The 20,046-nt window shown below is 40.6% G+C and overlaps 1 long non-coding RNA gene across 1 annotated transcript; it reads right to left on the bottom strand.

Annotated features, from left to right (window-relative positions):
- Positions 1-16,791: 16,791 nt before the first annotated feature.
- On the bottom strand, positions 16,792-17,990 carry LOC134291627 (uncharacterized). The gene is made up of 3 exons (XR_009999197.1): positions 17,631-17,990; positions 17,352-17,567; positions 16,792-17,287 (listed from the first exon to the last, which is right to left on the bottom strand). It is a non-coding gene; the product is annotated as an uncharacterized LOC134291627 (long non-coding RNA).
- Between the last annotated feature and the right edge of the window lie 2,056 nt (positions 17,991-20,046).

Here is a 20,046-nt window from a genome sequence, read left to right as displayed (position 1 = left end):
GGCTAGAAATCGAATTTTCCACAGGAGTTAATACCGAATTTTCAACAAGTGCCGACATTTTGAAACAAACCACTGCAAAAGCGCCGCTGGGCGTGGTAGACCGCCGGAAACCGAGCAGGTGGCGATGGTGGCTCATTCGCATTTTCCCAGTGCGGTAGCGGATGGGAAAGACAGCAACTGGGAATAATTATTTACATCAGCGGAGCTAACCCGGTCCCGCGTGAGTTGAAATTTCGACATCGGAGCCAGCATCTGCGATGAACAAATTCCTTCCTAAAGTTGACCACATTATGGTTTCGTGAAATCAAATTTAAACAGTCCTTGTAAGGACTACAATTCTGAATTTTCTGCAAGAGTTGTTACCGAATTCTCCTAGAAAGTGCCGACATTTCAAAACCAACTTGATCGAATGCGTCGTGTGGAAATTAAATCGCGCTTTCTTGCTTCTATGATAGATTTGATTTTGAACCTGCCAAAGTAGAGTGATGTTAAAGAATTAAGTTAAGTTAAATTATCTATAAAGAGCATTAAAACCATCAATTTTCTTCAATTCATACAACATTTAGGATTGAAGAATGAAAATGAAAATCGTTGACCGGTGTTGCCAAATTACAATATAATTTTCCATCGCAATAATTTGATTAATTTACACTGATTTGGCCAATAAGCCTTCAAGAAAATCGTATGAAACATAGATTGTCAAAGATAATTTATAGATAATGAGCAGTCTACTTATTAGCAATAGTTTAATAATGTTTAATATTAAATAACTATTAACTTGTGCTACATCTCTTTGATTGCAGGTAAATCTGCATGGCATCACTGATTTTTACCCCTCTCTCGTCTAGCCAATCACGTGCGAGAGGGGAATCCAAATATTTGCGGCGTATATAAGCTAACTGCTTCTTCTCATCTTCCATCAGTCTTCTTCGATGTCTCGACGAGAACGCATCAGCGGAGCACTCGTGGAGTATAAATTTAAATCTTCTTCTCGTTTTCGCTCAGTATTCTTCTGTGCGTCATCGAGTGCGGTGGGGTCGGCGAGAGCGCTTTTGCGTTTCGCTTGCCCATTCTTCTAAAAACTGTCGAGCGCGACAGACGGACGGACGCTGCCAACCGAGCAGTAGCGGCGGCGGTGAAATCAAAGCACCGCCAAATTTTCATCTTCGGAGCGCGCGTGATTTGCATCGGAGCCAGCACCATCGTCGAAGCAACTTCAGGATTTCAAGCAGATTTGATTTTGCGAAATCAAATTTAAACAGTCCTTCTAAGGGCTAGAAATCGAATTTTCCACAGGAGTTAATACTAAATTTTCCTAGCAAGTGCCGACATTTTGAAACAGACCACTGCAAAAGCACCGCTGGGCGCGGTAGACGCACCGCCGGCAACCGAGCAGGTGGCGGTGGTGGCTCATTCCCATTTTCCCAGTGCGGCAGCGGATGGGAAGACAGCAACTGGGAATAATTATTTACTTCATCGGACCTAACCCGGTCCCGCGTGAATTAAAATTTCGACATCGGAGCCAGCACCATCGTCGAACAAATCTCTTCTGCAAGTTGTTCACATTTTGATGTCACGAAATCAAATTTAAACAGCCCTTGTGAGGGCTACAATTCTGAATTTTCTGCAAGAGTTATTACCTAATTCTCCTAGAATTAGGTGTCAACATTTCGAAACCAACGAAGGCACCGTGCGGAAATTAATGATTAACTCTTAAGTGAAATCTCTATCGGTAGTTCTGAAAAGGACTGAATGGTTAATTGGTAGTAGACTTGGCAGCAGTTTTGGAAAATTGATGTCCATTGCTTTCCTCTTGCCGATCGGATTCTAACTAACTCTTCTGCCTTTTCACCTACCAATGTGCCCTTCTCGCCGAACGCCGTTCTTCAGGCTCTTCTTGACGAACCGTGCTAGTATCGCGTTTATAGTTGTTATATGTAGTGAAATCCAATTTGAACAGTTACTGAATTGAAAACACATTAATAATTCCAAATGTTGGAATTCAAAACCTACTAGTACTACTGCACGGCGAAATTAATGATTTACTCTTGAGAGAAATTTCTATCGGTAGTCCCGAAAAGGACTGAATGGTAAATTGCTAGAGGACTTGGCAGCAGTCTTGTGAAATATACGGCCATGGCAAAATTGTTTGAAATGCTTATGGAAGGAGTAAGGAACATGAAAGAGTAATTTGCAGCAACAAATCTCCGTCGTAAGGAACTTATACAAATCTAGGATATAATATCCCTTCTACAAGAATCATCACACTACTGAATCCAAGTCATCGTGGTCCTACGTCACCCTTTCGTACAACCCCTAGGGTTATACCCTTGTAGTTTTTTATTGGACGTTCGGTTACCGCGATATCTTTCAAAGTGTGCTAGGGAGTAGTACAACTTAATTATTTTAGATAAGGTACACCGGGGCAAGTTGAAACGGATGGGGCAAGATGAAACAGCGGGTTAACATGATGTTTTCTAATGATGATAAACAGTTCAATCGCCATAACATATAGTTTTTGATTCAAACCATCTTATAGCGAAGACTAAATTTCCAAATTGTATTGAAATCTATTTTAAAACTTCGTGTTTCATCTTGCCCCACCCGTTTCAACTTGCCCCGGTGTACCTTATTTTTGACAAAGTGTATCACCATAAATTTCTCAGCCGTCTATCAACCGATTTAGGTTCTTAAGGCCCCAAACGAAAGCTACTACATCCTAGTAGAACGCTATTGAGTTTTTTTTTGATTGGACGTTCGGTTACCGAGATATCTTTCAAAGAGTGCTAGGGAGTAGTACAACTTAATTATTTTAGATATTTTTGACAAAGTGTATCACCATAAATTTCTCAGCCGTCTATCAACCGAATCGGGTTCTTAAGGCTCGAAACGAAAGCTACTGCACCCTAGAAGAACGCTTTTGAATTTCATTCCGATTGGACATTTTGTAACCGAGATATCTTTCGGGGAGTACTTTGGAGTAATACAACTTAACTTTTTAAGAGGTCTTTGACAAAATGCTTCATAATAAATGAATCAGCCGTGTGTCAATCGATTTGAGTTCTCTCAGCATCAAATGAAAGCTACAGCATCCAAGTAGTATGCTATTAAATTTCATGCCGTTTGGACATTTTGTTTCTGAGATATCTTTCCACGAGTACTAAGGAGTAATGAAATTTACGCTTTTGAGAGATTTTTGATAAAATGTATCATAATACATTTCTCAGCCGTTTGTCAACAGATTTTTTATGATCATATTTGGTTACACAAGTTAGTTATACATGAAAATGCAATTGCATCAAATACATAAAAGCTACTATCTCTTTGTAATATTTGAGCTTAATAAACAGTAGCAAAAATATCACGGAATGTATGTAGGAAAAGCCTTTTTTTTACCCTTCTTAAACCCATAAGAAGGGTATACATACCGCTTGGAAAACCGACTTTCGATCCGAGGCCCGCAGGGCCGAGTCACATATACCAATCAACTCAGCTCGACGAATTGAGCAAATGTCTGTATGTGCGTGTGTGTGTGTGTGTGTGTGTGTGTGTGTGTGTGTGTGTGTGTGTGTGTGTGTGTGTGTGTGTGTGTGTGTGTGTGTGTGTGTGTGTGTGTGTGTGTGTGTGTGTGTGTGTGTGTGTTTTTTTTTTTTTTTTTTTCCTCCCAACCTCCCAAGCAGAGAAAACCGATTGGAAAAACTCTGCTACACCTTGACGCCTCGATCCCCCTGGTACCACTGATATGCGACTGCTTCAGGGGGGGCAATGCGCTCATGCGCTCTTCTGCTATTGTGCTCATGCACTTTTTGTCGCTTCTAAATTTGTTATTCTAGTCATTCTCGTTTTCGTACCTAACCTATCGCCATTCAGCGACACAGTTAGCACAAACACACCCCAAATTTGTTATTCTAATACCACCAGCAAGTACTTCGGATCATACTGAGTTTCTCCGAGGAACGGTGCCGTTTTAGCACTCCAGTTTTTCGCGCACGACTCGGATAGTCCCCGACGGTGGATCTACCCTACGCCGACAAAGACTTCCCCGGCAGTGGAACATCTTCCGAAACCGTTTCTTCCCGGACAGGTGCCGAGGTCTCTCCTGCGATTCCGGTTGGAGACTGGCTTCCGGTTCACAGGCGCCCCGACGACCAAGTTCCGGTGCTTCTCCGCGATATACTCGGTCTAGTCCCCGGCGGTGGACGGACCTAGCCTACTCCGACAGAGAAAGACCCCGACGGTGGAAGTTCTCTCGACACCGATGTTTTCATCCCGACCAGTAAGGTGCCGAAGTCGACCCGGCGATTCCGGTTGGTGGTAGTGTGTGTGTGTGTGTGTGCGTGTGTGTGTGTGTGTGTGTGTGTGTGTGTGTGTGTGTGTGTGTGTGTGTGTGTGTGTGTGTGTGTGTGTGTGTGTGTGTGTGTGTGTGTGTGTGTGTATGTATGTTACAAAAACATGTCACTCACGGTTCTCAGCCGTCTGTTGACCGATTTGAGTTCTCTTGGAAGCAAATAAAAGCTACTACATCCTAGTAGAACGCTATTGAATTTCATTTTGATTGGACATTCGGTTACCGAGATATCTTTCAAAGAGTGCTAGGGAGTAGTACAACTTAATAATTTTAGATATTTTTGACAAAGTGCATCACCATAAATTTCTCAGCCGTCTATCAACCGATTCGGGTTCTTAAGGCCCCTAACGAAAGCAACTGCATCCTAGAAGAACGCTTTTGAATTTCATTCCGATTGGACATTTTGTAACCGAGATATCTTTCGGGGAGTACTTTAAAGTAATACAACTTAACTTTTAAAAAAGTCTTTGAAAAATGTTCATAATGAACTGACCATCCGTGTGTCAATCGATTTGAGTTCTCTCATCACCAAATGAAAGTTGCAGCATCCTAGTAGAATGCTATTGAATTTCATTCCGTTTGGACATTTTGTTTCCTAGATCTTTCGATGAGTACTTAGGAGTAATAAAATTTACGCTTTCGAGGGATTTTTGATAAAATTTATCATAATAAATTTGTTTAAACATTCCATACAAGATTGTAGGAGATTTCGTCTGGCATTTCTGGTAGTTGAGCCCATGGTCGATGATTCTATTATGGAAAGCAATCAACTTGATGCCAAATCTAAAATATTTTCTAGAATGATCAAAAATCACAATCATAAATACGAATAATACAGCAATAATTTTAATAATTGTAAGAAGGGTTCTGTTCACCATAGGTGGATTAATTCAGGTTTTTATTTCCAGCTTCACTCCTTCACACGGTGTTCAAAGAGTTCGAACAATAAAATTGATTTTTTCCCATCTGTAATTCAGATTTGCAAAGTGAATGTATTAATTGAAAGCTCACATAATACTGATCAAATACAGTATTTGTTTTCAAATAAACAGCCCTTTATCATTTGTAATAATTGCAAATGTGTCTCATGTTCCTTTCGGCCGGCACGCACGTTTTTTTTGCATCTAGTTTTTATTGAGTAATGGTGTTAAGTTAAATCAAATTATGTTGTTGTCATCAGCATTAGTGGTAGCAACTGTGACCATACGAAATAATCTATAAGATTCAGATTGCGTAAAGTACGGAGTCATTTTATCTTGATCTTTAAAATTGCTAAAATTGTCGTTGTACCTGTTTTAATGATTTTTGTTTTGTAAAAAAAGCAAGGCTGCATTATATCTCAGTTGAATCCATAATTATCTTTTGCAAAACTTGATTATATCCCTATTGTGGCAAATTTTAACCAAAATTGGCTTTATATAATGTATTTATGCCTTTTTTTAATAAATTTAAGCACATTTTGACTAAACTTACAAATTTATCGCCATATCATCACTGAAATAGCAGTGCAAAATTTTTGTCTATTAATTTAGTTATTTTAATTTAGTATAGTGAGATGTAAACTCAAAAGTCAACGTTTTAGACTTCTGTGGCATGAGCAACTTTTCGAAAATTATACTAGCGTGCCGGAGCTATCAAATATTAGATTCATCTAAGCATCTAAGGCTTATCAAAAAAAGTAGAAAAAGACGTTATTCAAAACCATATGCTGCATGTGATCAGTGTTATATGACCTTTCAATAAATACATTTACTTTGAAAATCTGAATTACAGATGTGAAATTAACTCAAGTTATATGGTGTATCCGAACTTATTGAACACCGTGTATATACACACATACTGGTTACAACATTATTACTCGTTCAGTTGTTATATTTTTTTATCTGTATTAACGAGATTTTTAGCCCTAGGCTAGTTCATCTCGGGACCCACGCTTTACTTCCCTTCCGAAGGTAGAACTCACATTTTGCGAGTTGGTCCAGGGTGGGATTCAATCCCAGTCCTCGGCGTGATAGTTACGTGCTTTAACCATCACACCAGGTCTGCTCCACTATTATATAAACTTGAAATTTTTATAACTGAATTCGATTGAATTGTTCAATAGTTTTTTATGTAACGAGTTGCAAAAAGTTGATTTTTTCAGCACGAGTCGGATGAATACGAAGAGTGCTAAAAAAAGAGTTTTGCAACGAGTTCCATACAAAATTTTATGCAATGTTTTTTCATAATGCAACTCAAATAAGTTGCATTATGAACATTATACAACTATTTTTCATTATGCAACTCATTTCAGTTGAATAATGAGCCAGTTCGGAAAAATTGGCCATTCACGTTGCGCTGCACCATACATCCAAACGCCTCATAATGGTGGACTTTTATTTCTTTACCACTGCTCGTTGACAGAAAGACATCGCGCTCTGCAGACCAATATGTCAGAGAGATGATGTCATAGAGTAAAAATGTCCTAGTCAGCTAGAAAAGAACACATGCATAGTTCAGTCCCGTAAAGTTGAAATAGTTAAAACACAGACAAACAGACGTCGCACTCTACTCACTTCTCATCGTTACCCATTTTAACTATTAGTTCAAATATTTTGTAGTTCGCAAATCGCTCGGTCACGCGTGCTCGCATCGTTTTTGCTCCTGCTTGACGTTTGCTCACTTCCGCCACCTACTGAGTGATTTGCGTAACACAGCTTGGTTAGCATTGGGCGGTTGTGATTTTGTGACGATGATTTTTATCGCAATTTGTTCCAAATGATACGTCTGCTTGTCTGTGGTTAAAATTCCTAGTAGTTTCCACTTAAGAATGCAGTTAAAGCCATCAGTTCCAGTTAGAAATAAATGATTAAATCGCATACGTGATGAGTGGTGAGATTGTTTAGATGTTAACGTTTTTGTGAAGCTAACCAAGTACACGCAGTTGGTTCATGCTAATCCGAATTAAAATTTAATTGAATGATATTCGAAATTTAGTTATAAACAGCTATTGAACTCTAATGGAACGTGCTAAACTAGACGAACCAACACAAATCAATCAAACAAACGCATTGAAATCAGGTAATAGCTGTTGAGTTATTGTGGAACTAAACCTAACGCTTAATCTAAATTTTAGTAGTTCGCACGCCAGCCATAAGGACTGTATCGTTAATTATGAGTACACCTTCGAGGCTCTGTATTAGAGTGGGTCAACGCTGTATGGGGAAACTTTAACTTTGATCGTATCAGCCTGGAACAAAGCTTCTTCAATCTATATTAGCGTCCAATACAACTGTGCAAAATTTGGGAGCGATTGGTTGCGTCCCCGTATTCCGCATTGCGATTGAAATTTGTATGGAAGTTAGTATGGGAAAACGTGTTTTTTTGCATTTCACTCATAAGTTGAACTTATTTGTCTAATACCATGTAACTAATGACGTTAAAGTATAGCCTAAGATATGCCGAAAAACTTTACCGAAGACCGCAAAGTGATCCGACGCTTGTGGGAAAAGTTATTCACCTGGTAACTCAGGCCAAAAATTGAGATTTTATTATTGATGTTAGGGTGCCTGTACCAATTATGGCACTACCTAAGGAAAACTATTTGTACAAAAATAATGAGAAGACCAACGAATGTCACCAATATGTTAAAAGATGGTTTAGTTTCCATACTTTACCGGAAAAATATAAAAACGGAGCCAAAACTACTTTTAGTATTTATTACAGCGTGTGCCAATGATAGGAACCCTGTACCAGTTATGGCTACATTTTTTTAACTTCGGTTCCTTTTCGCACTATTTGCATGTATTTCTTATGGGATTTGCCATAATTGGTACACTATGGCAAAAAAGTGTGCAAGGAAGCCGAAATTTTAAGGAAAATTATTTATTTCTATCATAATTGGGTTCTTTAGGGGTATCCAGATTATTCCATAACCGGAATCTCCGTCCAAAAATTAGTCGAAATCCAAAATTTCATCATTTTTGGTGCCCGGGAACTATTTTTGAAATGCATTTAAAGTTTGTATGGGGAAATTTTTTTGTTCGGGGTGAACTGTCATTTTATCGATTGAACTGTCATTCTATCCACAAAAATAAAAACTGTTTTGTTTATTTAACCGTCAAAACAAAGGTATTGGAACGCAATAAAATCACGTTATGCTCAGAAGAATGAGCTCTTTCTTTTAGGATATAGAAAATAGCAATATTTTGTTCACTAAACAACCCAATTTGAGCAAAATGTGAACTTTAAATGAGTGCAACCATCTTTGATGAACGTGATCTGTTGTTCACATTTTTTTATTGTCGATATATATCGTTAAAGTGTGGAAATCAACTATGGCGAATAATTGGTACACTTCCCAGACAACCAGGAATCGCATAAGAATGCACGCTGTACATCGTATAAAGTACTATTTTAAGTCACTATCGCAAATATGTACGATTGAGGGACAATTTTCATCGTATATGATGTTATTTTTTGAACTTACTGTGATGAATGTGGTAAAATCATATAAGGGTGCAAAATAACTTTTATAATGTATGACTACATCGTAAAAGACGATATTCCGATGTTTTGTTGCGACGAACTTTGCTTATTTGCAAAAGCGTTCGTGTGAACTCGCAAAGTGTCAATTGAAGTCGCATAATTGCGTACTGCGATGATTATACGACTTCGCTTGGTACTTTTTTAATTATTGACAGTTTCGCATTAGTGTACAATCTAAATCGCATAAAAGTGAAAATAAACTCGTTCAAATGTACATACAAACCCGTATAAGCTAGAATCGTTAACGTTGGCATATTGCGATGTGATAGTGATAATAATGAAAGAGGTTCTGTTGGAATACCAAAAAGCTAAAAGAAAGTGAAAAGTCATCATTATGGTTACAAAGTCATCATTTTTGTATTGTTGACCTTATAATTAACAATGGGTGGTGCTGGCAAGAGAGGAGTAGTGGTAACTGTGCGGGATATCATGCTACATCATTTTGATTTCCAAAGAGCCTGCCGAACACGTACAGCGCACGGAAACCAAGTGCATTCCAATAAGCACTGAGGTGAGTTAGAATGTCATGACATTTAATCAGTGTGTTTCATTAGTAGTGTTTGGTGCTAAGTGTGAAGTGCGGCTCGATAATCCACAGGTTATTAGTTCAATACTTAGGTGACAAGATTTTTTTTATTTCGAATATTTTTAAGTCACATAAGGTGCTATATTACGTCGCAATAGTGCATATTGCGACATTTGCACCCATTTAGACTCGACCGAAATTCATTATCATCACAGTCGAATTTCGCACACGACTTCGCAGCGGCAGGCATACACAAGTTCGGTTGAGTTCATGACAGGGGCGTCGGATGCACAAAAGGTAAACAAAATAAGTTTGATTAGTGTGAAATTTCGCTGGGAAATGATGATTCAGTGGATTCTCAAATTATCAAAGTAGTCTAAACATTAATGAGAAACCCAATACCGTACATCGCATAATATATCGCTTTAAGTCATATAGCGTCATTATTTTTCCGTCAATGCACGTATAGCGCCTCCACTTTTGTAAGCATAAAAGGCACATTTACTGCATCTTATGCGATGTAACTTTACCCGAGCAGAAGGGAATAACAACAGCATAAGGAGCTGTGTTATTTGGGCAAAATAACTGAATAGCAGAATCGATTATTTTTAAGTTATTAAAACAACATATTTTCAAATAATATGAGCTAGACTCCCAGCTGTAACTTTTATACCGTTCTACTTTAACTGTTTTCAGAGTACGGCTTCACAATAACACGCAATTATGCTTGAAAAAGTTTAGCCGGTGATAGTAATTTGTGACTTTCGTTTTTCAGCATTTTAATGATTTTTTAAGCATATAAGCATTTAGAAGTTTTCCAGAACATTTTTGTGATATTGGACATATTTCACAGATTATTACAATTGTTCAGGAAACTTTGTTTTATCTGATCCGGATTTCCCCTGGATTCAAGAATTATATCAAAAACTCCTCCTGGATTCTACAATTCCAACAAAAAAAAATCCTTGAATTTTTCCTGAACTCCCTCTGATGATTCCACCTGAAGTTTCTGCTAGATTTTTACTAGAATTTCTCCATCGATTTCCATAAGGATTCCGTCAGATATTCCTTCTATGCTTATCATGAGACTTCTCTAAAGATTTTTTCAGGAGTTTTTCCAATAATTCTTCCAGAAATGCGTCGACAGATTTTGTCATAAACTTTTCCATAAATAACTCCGAAAAATCTTCCAGAAATATCTTCGAGAGTTCTTCCCACAGTTCATTTTAAGATTTCCCTGAAAACTTCTTTGAGGATTTCACGTAGAGCTTTTCCGAAGGATTCTTCAATAATATCTCATAGTTAAGACATATGCACTAACATACTCCTCATTATGGAAAACAACGTAAACTAAGTTAATCTCGATTGATGTTGCTTGATTTCAAAACTTGTTACTGTTGTGCTATTGTTTGTTGATAAATTGATCAATAGTACAAAACAACAAAACTTGTACTTCAACAAAACATGTTACTTAAATGTAATTTATTGAATGTATATTAATAGCTTGATTATATAACAAAATGAGAATGTCCGACAAAATTTGTTATGGAAAATATATGTCCTAATAATTTAATAATAGCAAAACAAGTTATAAAAACAGGTTATGCGATTTCGTAGTTATCAATTTGCTATTCTCCTCTGCTCGGGTACCGCATAAAAGTACGTATAACATGAACATAAACTTCATTATACGTGCAAATTGGTTGTCTGGGTTGTTGTTTTCGGATCCTTTGCTACTTGCTAAAGGTTCTTGGGGGTTGATAGTACTGTGGGATATCGAATTATCCAACACCTCTGTTTTTAGCTTCTAGTTTCAAGTTTCTTGGTTTTAGCATTTAGATTTTAATGTCGAGTTGTTAACTTCAAGCTTCTTCTTTTTATTTTGTTTATATTTAATTTTCTTGTTATTAAGGAATGTTGTTAAGGTATTCGTCACGTGAAATCTATCAAATGCACTCTATATCGTTTTAATTCTTCTGCTATTTTGGTCTACTTTAATACACTGTGCAACGTAACGTGTAGAGTTCCAAATTACACATCGTCGCGCCGTTGCCGCCGTCGCTGGTCCTTGGTCGTCCTGCTCGAGAGGGCAGGCTGTGCTTTTCTGCATGGCTTCGCGCCGGACGAACAGGGGAGCAAAGCGGAAAAATTGTTGATAGGACCACCCCTTTAATGAACCTCTAATTATATGGTCCCCGGTTTCGGTAACGAGTGGCACCCCGAATTTTGGCAGTGCATTGCGCGCGATGGTTTTACACTGGTTCCCGTCTTGGCCACGTTAGTAGAGATAGAAGGTGCGGAAACGGGCAGCGGGCACTTTTGTTTTCGTTGCGGGATGAATCGCTCCTGGGATGTGATGGGGACTTCGTTGTCGAAGAATTTGAAGTTTACCGTGATTCTGGAAAATTTATCGCCTATTTATTGAAGGGCAATTTTGTTACTCGGGATCGATTGTCTGAGGTCACTGGCACTTGCCCATTGCACCGCTTATCATGTAGAGTAAAATTTATCAATTAGCCTGGGAGAACGATGTCTCTCCTTGATTTCCTAGGGCCTAGGTTATCTTTGTGCCTGTCACACGATATACACGTAGGTAAAATGGTTGTTGACAGAGGAAGCTCTCTGGTAATAAGCTAAGAATCAGGCTTTATTCAAGTTGGAAAGTTACGTTACAAGAAGTCTTTCAGGGCAATTCAAAAGAGTTTTAAAGAGCATCATAAATCCCAATAAAATCATCATAGGTTTTGCAACAGACTTTAAAATCTTCTTAAAACCGATTAGACTTCACAATGTTACTGAGATCGAAAATTGCGATTTTATCCACCCATCCAGTACCTGCTAGGGTAACTGAACACCCCATTAAGGTCTATCTATTTCGGGTCTCAATTTCCAAATTCTCCTGGCCTACAGCAAGACCACCACTCTCGAAGTTATACCATAAATCTTGCCCCACTTGACGCGCCGGAAAACTATTTGGCCAAAAGTGGACAATCTTCCTCTCTCATTGTAGCAAAATGCACTCAACGCAAAACTCTTTTGCACCAGGTTCTCGTCGTACGGCGCGCTGCCGCGTGGAGAAACGATGATTTACTGCCGGACAAATTCAGGGGCGGACCAGGCCACGCTCGTAAGGCCCTCGGGGGGAAGTGATTGTTTTCGCGCAACCGCAGCTGGGGAACGCACACACCCCCAAGTGCAGCCCCTTCTCGTAGGTCCTCTTTCACGTTCGACTCCGACGACTGACTGTAATGAATTTAAGGCGCTGAAAAGAGTCAATATCGATCGTATCATCACCGTCATAATCACTGTTATTTGGGCGGCCGGGCCCCAAGCCCAGGACGATCGACGAATGGACCACCGGGCTAGCAGCAACGGACCTGACTGGTTGGAGAACGAAATGTTGGCCTCGTGAGCGTGATGATAGCTGTGTCTTCAGGAACCGTTTGATCGGGAAATTTATTGCCCCGGAATTATCCCTGCGCGCGGGAATGAATTTCCAATTGCACCCATCAGGCATCATAACCTCCTCTGATTGCGGGAGCATGATAAGCCAGGTCAAATGAACATTCACGATGTACAGCGTTTGTACCTACTCTGCTTCTTCTTGGTACAACGTCCTAGTACTTGGACAGTACCTTCTATTCAGCTTAGTATTGTAAGAAGCGGCTTGCTCAGAGGTACACCCTCTCAGGGTCGGCAGATATCTGCTTAGGAAGACTCTCAACCCATATACGGTACGGAACAATAGTAGACACACATTGGAGGACGAAAACATTTCTCACACAGTAGTACAAAATACATTAACAATTATTACATTTACTTAAACTTATTTATTGATCCTACAAGCTACATATGTTCTGAAGGGGTAGAAGTGGGAAAGGGGGAGTGGGGGTTATTCGGTGCGGCCGCTCTGCAGCTAACAATGATGAAGACCCACATGCATGCAATGCCCGACGGTTTGGGCAGAGAAAGCTTGGGTTACTTGCCATTCCGATTTGATCCACGCTATGTCCAAAGGGAAGTATTATGAAAACTGGATGTACCTTAAAATTTATTCGCTAGAACCATATTTTTGGACCTCTAGATTCAGAAAATGTGTGGTTTTAAAATAATCCATCTTGGGTTTTTTTGCCATACATTTTTATATGGGACGAAATTGACCTTAAAATGACTTTTTTCGATATTTGTATGGAAAATAGGAAAAAAACCAAAAATATAAAAAAAACCCAAGATGAAATATTTTAAACCGCACAGATTCTGAAACAAGAGGTCCAAAGCTACGATCCTAGGGAATAACATTTGAGGTACATTCGATTTTCATAATACTTCCCATTGAACATAGCGTGTGATCGGGTTAGCCCGTCCTTGTCGTCGCCAATCCTCAATTGCGGAACCAGGATACCGGTAATAGCCCGTGGTCAACAGGGTGCAAATTGGCTCACGATGTCCAACGCGCTCGTGAACGGGGTAGTAACACATTGGATTTTGGGTACCAGCAAGCTGGGCAAGCCCATCGGTCCTCACTGGTCCTCACCTCAATAACGACCATTACTAGCTCACCCGTCACGTGTGACTTGACAATATCGTAGGGCTTGTCGACCACCAGCTCGTGGCTCGCCGATTCCCTGTACCACCTTAACCGCCAAGGGGGAGGGGTGGTGTGTCAGCGACAGATCGACTGGATTCTATTGGCGCGTTGGCTCGGCGTCGTTCGAATCCGATTCTGGGCTACCAACTGGACCCGACTTTTTCGTAGGCACACTACACCGTCTTCACAGGGATGTTCTGGTCCACACGGGATTCCGTCGAGAAGCAATCTCTTAACGGATTGCGACGGTCACGATTGTACGTCGTTCGTCCGAACAACTTCATCGTCCAAGACTTTCTGCCCGTCCTCTTCATTCTCGCAAAATCGGTGATCTTTCTCGTGACTTCGCTGTCTCTGAATGTCCCTACTTTCTCTCTCCTCTCTTTCTCATTTTATCCATTTTTTAAGACCCAGTAGTGAGAATACAGTGATTGCTTTTTATGGGGTAATAATTGTTAGGAGGGGGAAAGGGGGGGTTTAGGTGCTGAAGAGTAAGTTCTACAGAAAACCGAAAAATGATTTCTAATTAATATCTCTGTCTTTCACCGTGGTTACCATTGTTGCCGAACTTTCGGTAACAGTGTTCTAAGAGCTCTTCCTCAGTTATAATTTGCAACAAAAACTAATTAGAGCACTACAAATGCACGATAAAATAAAACATCACAAATTAACATCTATCTATCTATCGTGTTACCAAATGCTCAACAAATATACAGCTCAAGACAGGGTGTCTAGGGTTTTTGTTGTAAGGCTAGAAATAGTTATTCTTTTTCTTAAAAAATCTTAAGGTTTGCTTTGTCAGTAAATAAGTTCAAATTGATTGTACAATGGCACACAATGTAGTTATAAACATTAAACATAAATTATCAACCCTAGAGGTAGAGGAAGTAGACAATGTATCAGGTATCAGCAGGTCGACTCCAGAGGCACGTTCTCCTCTATTTGCGAAATTTGTGCCATTATAGTAGACGATGTAAGAGAGAAAACCAGGGTGAAGTGTATGAACCTTAATGCAAAACGGATGAGATTTAGCTGCTTCCGCAAAAAACAACAACAAATGACCCACTGGAAAAAAGTGCTGCAGGGGAAAGACCTAGATTCCCTGAGAAGAGGTGGAGCGGGTTCCCCGAAGACCCTCTCAGGACGCGTGGATCCTTAGGGGTGATTCGGAGTACGAGGTCCTGCTTGAAGAACTCCATCGGTCGTGGTGATTGGATTGGGAACCTCCTGGCTCCAGAGCCACGCCAGTATTCAAGCCTCCGCAAGGAGAACTCTTTCAGACGTGAACCTAAGTAATCCTCGTGAACAGACTTCAGGTTGCAGACTGCGGCTATGCACACACCCACGTTTTCAACCAAGAATCAAACCACTTGACATCCACGTCCACGCCCCTTTCAAGCCTCTTGTCATCTACGAACAGGACTTTCACGACCATAGATCAAGCCACCAAGATAACATCGATTCCGGTAGTCAGACGAGGTTCTCTAAAATGGACCACGTGGCCGGACAGAGGCAGCAAGTAGACGAGATGTGGTGAGTTCCGGACTAATGGTCCCTGCGCGTGTAACCGATGGTTCCAAATTGAGGACTTGTGACTCCATCACAAGCACAGTTCAAGCCTAACTTTACCGAACACCGTATCTAACAAAATCCACAAACGGAGAAAATCGAAGGGGAAGTTCACTGTTGCCATAGCAACTCATACATTGAGCATTTCAAAAACGTGAAAGATTCGGGTATTTGTCCACATACCATCCCCAAACGGGTGTGATACAAGTATGTAGTCCTTTACGAAATTCAGCACCGATCACGATCAACGATCAAATCTGACTATACATGTCAATGGTTGCTACTCCGTGATTGATCTGAGCTGGTACCAATTGCACTGAGATCCAAATCAATAAGGGCTGGGACACTCCACTTGCAGCTCATGCATTTTTTGGATCAATAACGGCGCCGGCCACGTCCTTATAGTCAGTTGGGAAGGGAAAGGAATGTTAGAGTGTGCTGGTTGTTGCTACTAAAGACCGAGATCACCTCTGCATCCCCACAACCATCACGGAATGGGGTATTTGTTAGATGGAAAGGATGGGAGATCTGGGAGTCACCGTTGGGTCGGTGATGCGAACCATGGATAGGGGGTTATTTATAGTGTTCGTCAGGCGATAGATTGTGTGGTGAATGAGGTAAATAAGGTCAAGCGGCACAGCACGCTTTGGTTGCATAACTTGTAGGCGTTATATACACTGTGCTGTGAGTGGAAATTGAAAGGGAGGGAAACGACTTTTTTCCAATTCGTTTCTGGTTCTAGCGATGGCTATGAACATATGAATATACATGAGTTGTATATGTAGAGAGGAGAGAGAGAGAGAGAGAGAGAGAGGAAGTGGATAGAAAGATACAAAGTAAGATGAAAGGGGACGGGCCAGGGATTTAACCCATGACCTTCTGCTTATGAATCAGAAGCGGTATCCACTAGACCACCAAGCCCGTCCTTCACGAAATTCAGCACCGCATGTAAAAACCTTGTTTTTGTTTACATATGTTACATACACTGAAAAAAGGGACATGGTAATGGCGACCAAATCGAGGGTGAAATTAAAACACTTTTACTACTTGATTTTGGTAGACCATGATAATTTTTTGAAACTACCATGTGCAGGGTTCAATTTACCATGTCGCTTTTTATTTACATTTTATGGTAGATTTTAACCTTACTTCGTAGTTCGCTTTACTATGTGCTTGATAAGCAGCATAGTACATTTGACCATGGCGTTACGGTTTTAGTTACCATGTGCGTGGTTGAATGGTAGTGTCGTCCTGTCGTCTTTGTTGTTTACATTCAAATTGAAAAAAAAAAATGCAATCGATTATATTTATTGCTTCCCATTAAAATACATTGATAAAATGTATACATTATTAATGGTTTCTACATAAAAATCTTCCGGGAGCGCCAAGATGTGATGGTTCGACTTAAGTTCCTGGGGATGTCCAACTGCGGGTAAACGACGTCATTCGGGAAATTAAGCTGCTGATCATGGCTGGAAGGATGCTGTGATGGAGGGTTGGTTTGAGGGTTTCTGGCGTGAACTGATTGGTCGGCGGCGACGGAACTTATGGAACAAGGAAAATGACACCGAAGTTCAGCCGCGAATTGCGGATTGGGTGTCATCGGCAAAGCTGAGATTTAATTTTTGGAATGTAATTTTTCGACCTGGACACTTTCTATTTCTCCGGTTCAATCAATTAAAAGGAGAGTAAGGAAGTTGGCTCTTGGGTTCGAGTAGTTTTATGTAACCTGTGAATGACAGGAAATGTAATGGAATATGTGGCAGAATTCCTAGAATGAAATCGTTGCTTACTTTTCGCTTCCTTCCTCGGCGCCTTCTTATCCCTCTGTTCCTTGGAATCAAATTTCCATCAGCCAACTTCCGGAGCATCTCTTCGATGGCTAGCTGCCTTGGAAGGGAAGTATTTGCACGGATGGTTTTGAAATTCTTCTGGTATGCCTGCTGTAGGTTTTCAATCCGGCAAACCTGTTACCAGGAGAATTAGCGGGAACATCGTTGGCCGAATTACTGTGGGTCCAGATAGATTGACTATCAGCGTTCAAAACAACAGAAATCAATGGAAAAACTCACCAATAAGAAAGCAAGAAAGCTATGTCTTCATCAGAAATTAATTTTTATGAAACCGGTTACGTGGCAAACCATTTATTTTTTTGTAAATGGGCGATAACGAGAAAAACTACGGAAAAAGTAAAACTAAGCATGGAAATAGTACTAGGAAAACATGAACATGGTTCTGACAACCACGAACAGCGGAATCAAGATAACCACGTTTGATGGTATTGATTACTATGCGCTTGATTGTCAAACCATGGTAATTGCAAGGAAAACATAGTAGTCATTACTGATTACATGTTCGTTACGACTATTTTTAGGCATGGTAAAATTAAACATGGTTGAATTATTAACTTTACTATAAAATTTTTCTCAGTGTACGGTGTTTGGTAAAGTTAGGCTTGAGTTTATATTTACCTGAATGCGACCCTGTTAAGTATGCTCACGGAAAGCAAGGTGATCTCTCCCTCTCCCACTTCTAACCACACGCAGAACTCGATGTACACAGAGCAACGAGTAACTTTCAAGCAGCGACCGAAAAGACAAAAGAATTTTCACGCAGATTTGTGTACCACCGGATCAGCACATTTTTTGTATTGATCCGGTCGTACACAATTATGCGTGAAAAATACTTTGTCTTTTTCATAGCTGCGTGAAAGTTACTCGTGCACTGTGTTGTTTCATTTAAGGGTGCACACAGGCCAGCCATAGCCGCACTCGAAGGACGTCATTTTGGACTTCGGCACAGTCTAAAGGCCTACCGTTCTGAATCCTCGCCACCCTAAATTCACGTCGGAAGGACAGCAAGCATCCAAGCGATTCCAACTAAGTCGGGGTCCGAAGCGGGTAAACCAATTTCGGATGACAATTGGTGAAGTTACCCACCAGACCAGAGAAGCCCTTCAAGTCATGTAGCGTCCCGCCCACGGGGATGCTACGGTGATCTGATTTTGTTGCCGCTTATCATGCGCAACCAGAGCACACTAATACCAACATTCACTCAATACAACAGCGGGAGAAAATTAGGAAAAACGCACTTTGGCGAACAAAGTTTGCAAAAAGAGGTATTGTGTGACTTTTCACAAAGAATTATCACTCTCTGTAGGAACTTTACCTGAGCATCGACACTCTCAAATTGAAAATTATCAAATAATGCAGCTTTTTCATGATCAACACTTTTATGAGATCTAATGTGATGTGAGCGTTTTGCACCGATATCCCTCGTAAAAAAAGGTAAACATTCAAATTTCACGACTGTGATGGTGAATATTTTGGCTGGAGCATAAATTTATGCTCCACGTAAGGAGGCACAATCCAACCTGTCAAACTCCATAGTGAAAAAATAGGATGCCGTCTCCTTGGTCCCGCCGTCAAGGGAATGCTTCCAGGACCGACCAACACAGCTCAGTCCAACTAGCCCGTGCCACCTAGACCGTAAAACCGCAAGTAGAAAATGTGACGTCACAAAATAGAGTTAATGTATGTAAACATAGGTTAATATAATTGTGCATGTGTATTCCATTGCGTAAAAGTCATTTCAGGGTGTTGGAAGTGTCACTATAATTCCTTTTGTCCGTATTCCTCCGCACCCATAAAGGGGTCTTCATACCTCACTCTCTTCGTGTTCTAAACGGAATAATCTTCGCAGTATGGCCTTTGAGCTTTCGCTTCTCATAAGACGTTGCTAGTGAAATTAACCAAACTAAGTTATGATGGTGAATATGCTCTTAGTTTGAGTTCCTACTGGAAATCGAAACATTAGTCCTGTTCAACGACGTAGGTTGAACTTGCTCGAAGTTGCTGCATCCTGCTCTTACCCGTTTGATGATAAATATGTAAGAGCAAGATGCAGCAACTTCGAGCAAGATCAACCTGCGTCGTTGAACAGGACTATTGAGTGACGTGTTGTGAACTGAGTCAATTCCTCCCCTTCCGACCCTGTAGATCACCCTTTCCACTGAGCTTAGCCGAAGAGGTTATATGCGTTACGTCATTACCAGCCCACACGCTACGATTAGCACTGACCAAAGCCAGTGCTGCGAAGGTCTAGTCCTCTAGACACCAACATCTTATGAGCCTCCCCGCCATCAGTGAGCTCGGGAACGTTGAGTCGAAGCCAGAGGAGCACCCAAGGGAGTTATTCTATGTTTGGGCTCTGCGACCTCTCGTCTGAGATTTTATCTCACAGCACAGTGGTGCGTTGCTGAACAAAAGCCAGCCAAAACCTCCCAACTAACACACTTGTCACCGAAGAGTCACGGCGGCGCAGGTTTTTGTTGCGCAGAAGTCACTGTGACTTACTACTAGCAAGTACGTGTTGATTTGTTAGAAGTAAGTCACAGTGACTTCTGCGCAACAAAAACCTGCGCCGCCGTGACTCTTCGGTGACAAGTGTGTTACTTCGGCTCTTACCCAAAACCCTCAAAACCATATG

Source organism: Aedes albopictus, chromosome 1, assembly GCF_035046485.1.
Source record: "Aedes albopictus strain Foshan chromosome 1, AalbF5, whole genome shotgun sequence".
Classification (NCBI taxonomy): domain Eukaryota; kingdom Metazoa; phylum Arthropoda; class Insecta; order Diptera; family Culicidae; genus Aedes; species Aedes albopictus.
Note: the sequence above shows the minus strand (reverse complement) of the source record. Positions and strands in the feature narration are given on the sequence as shown.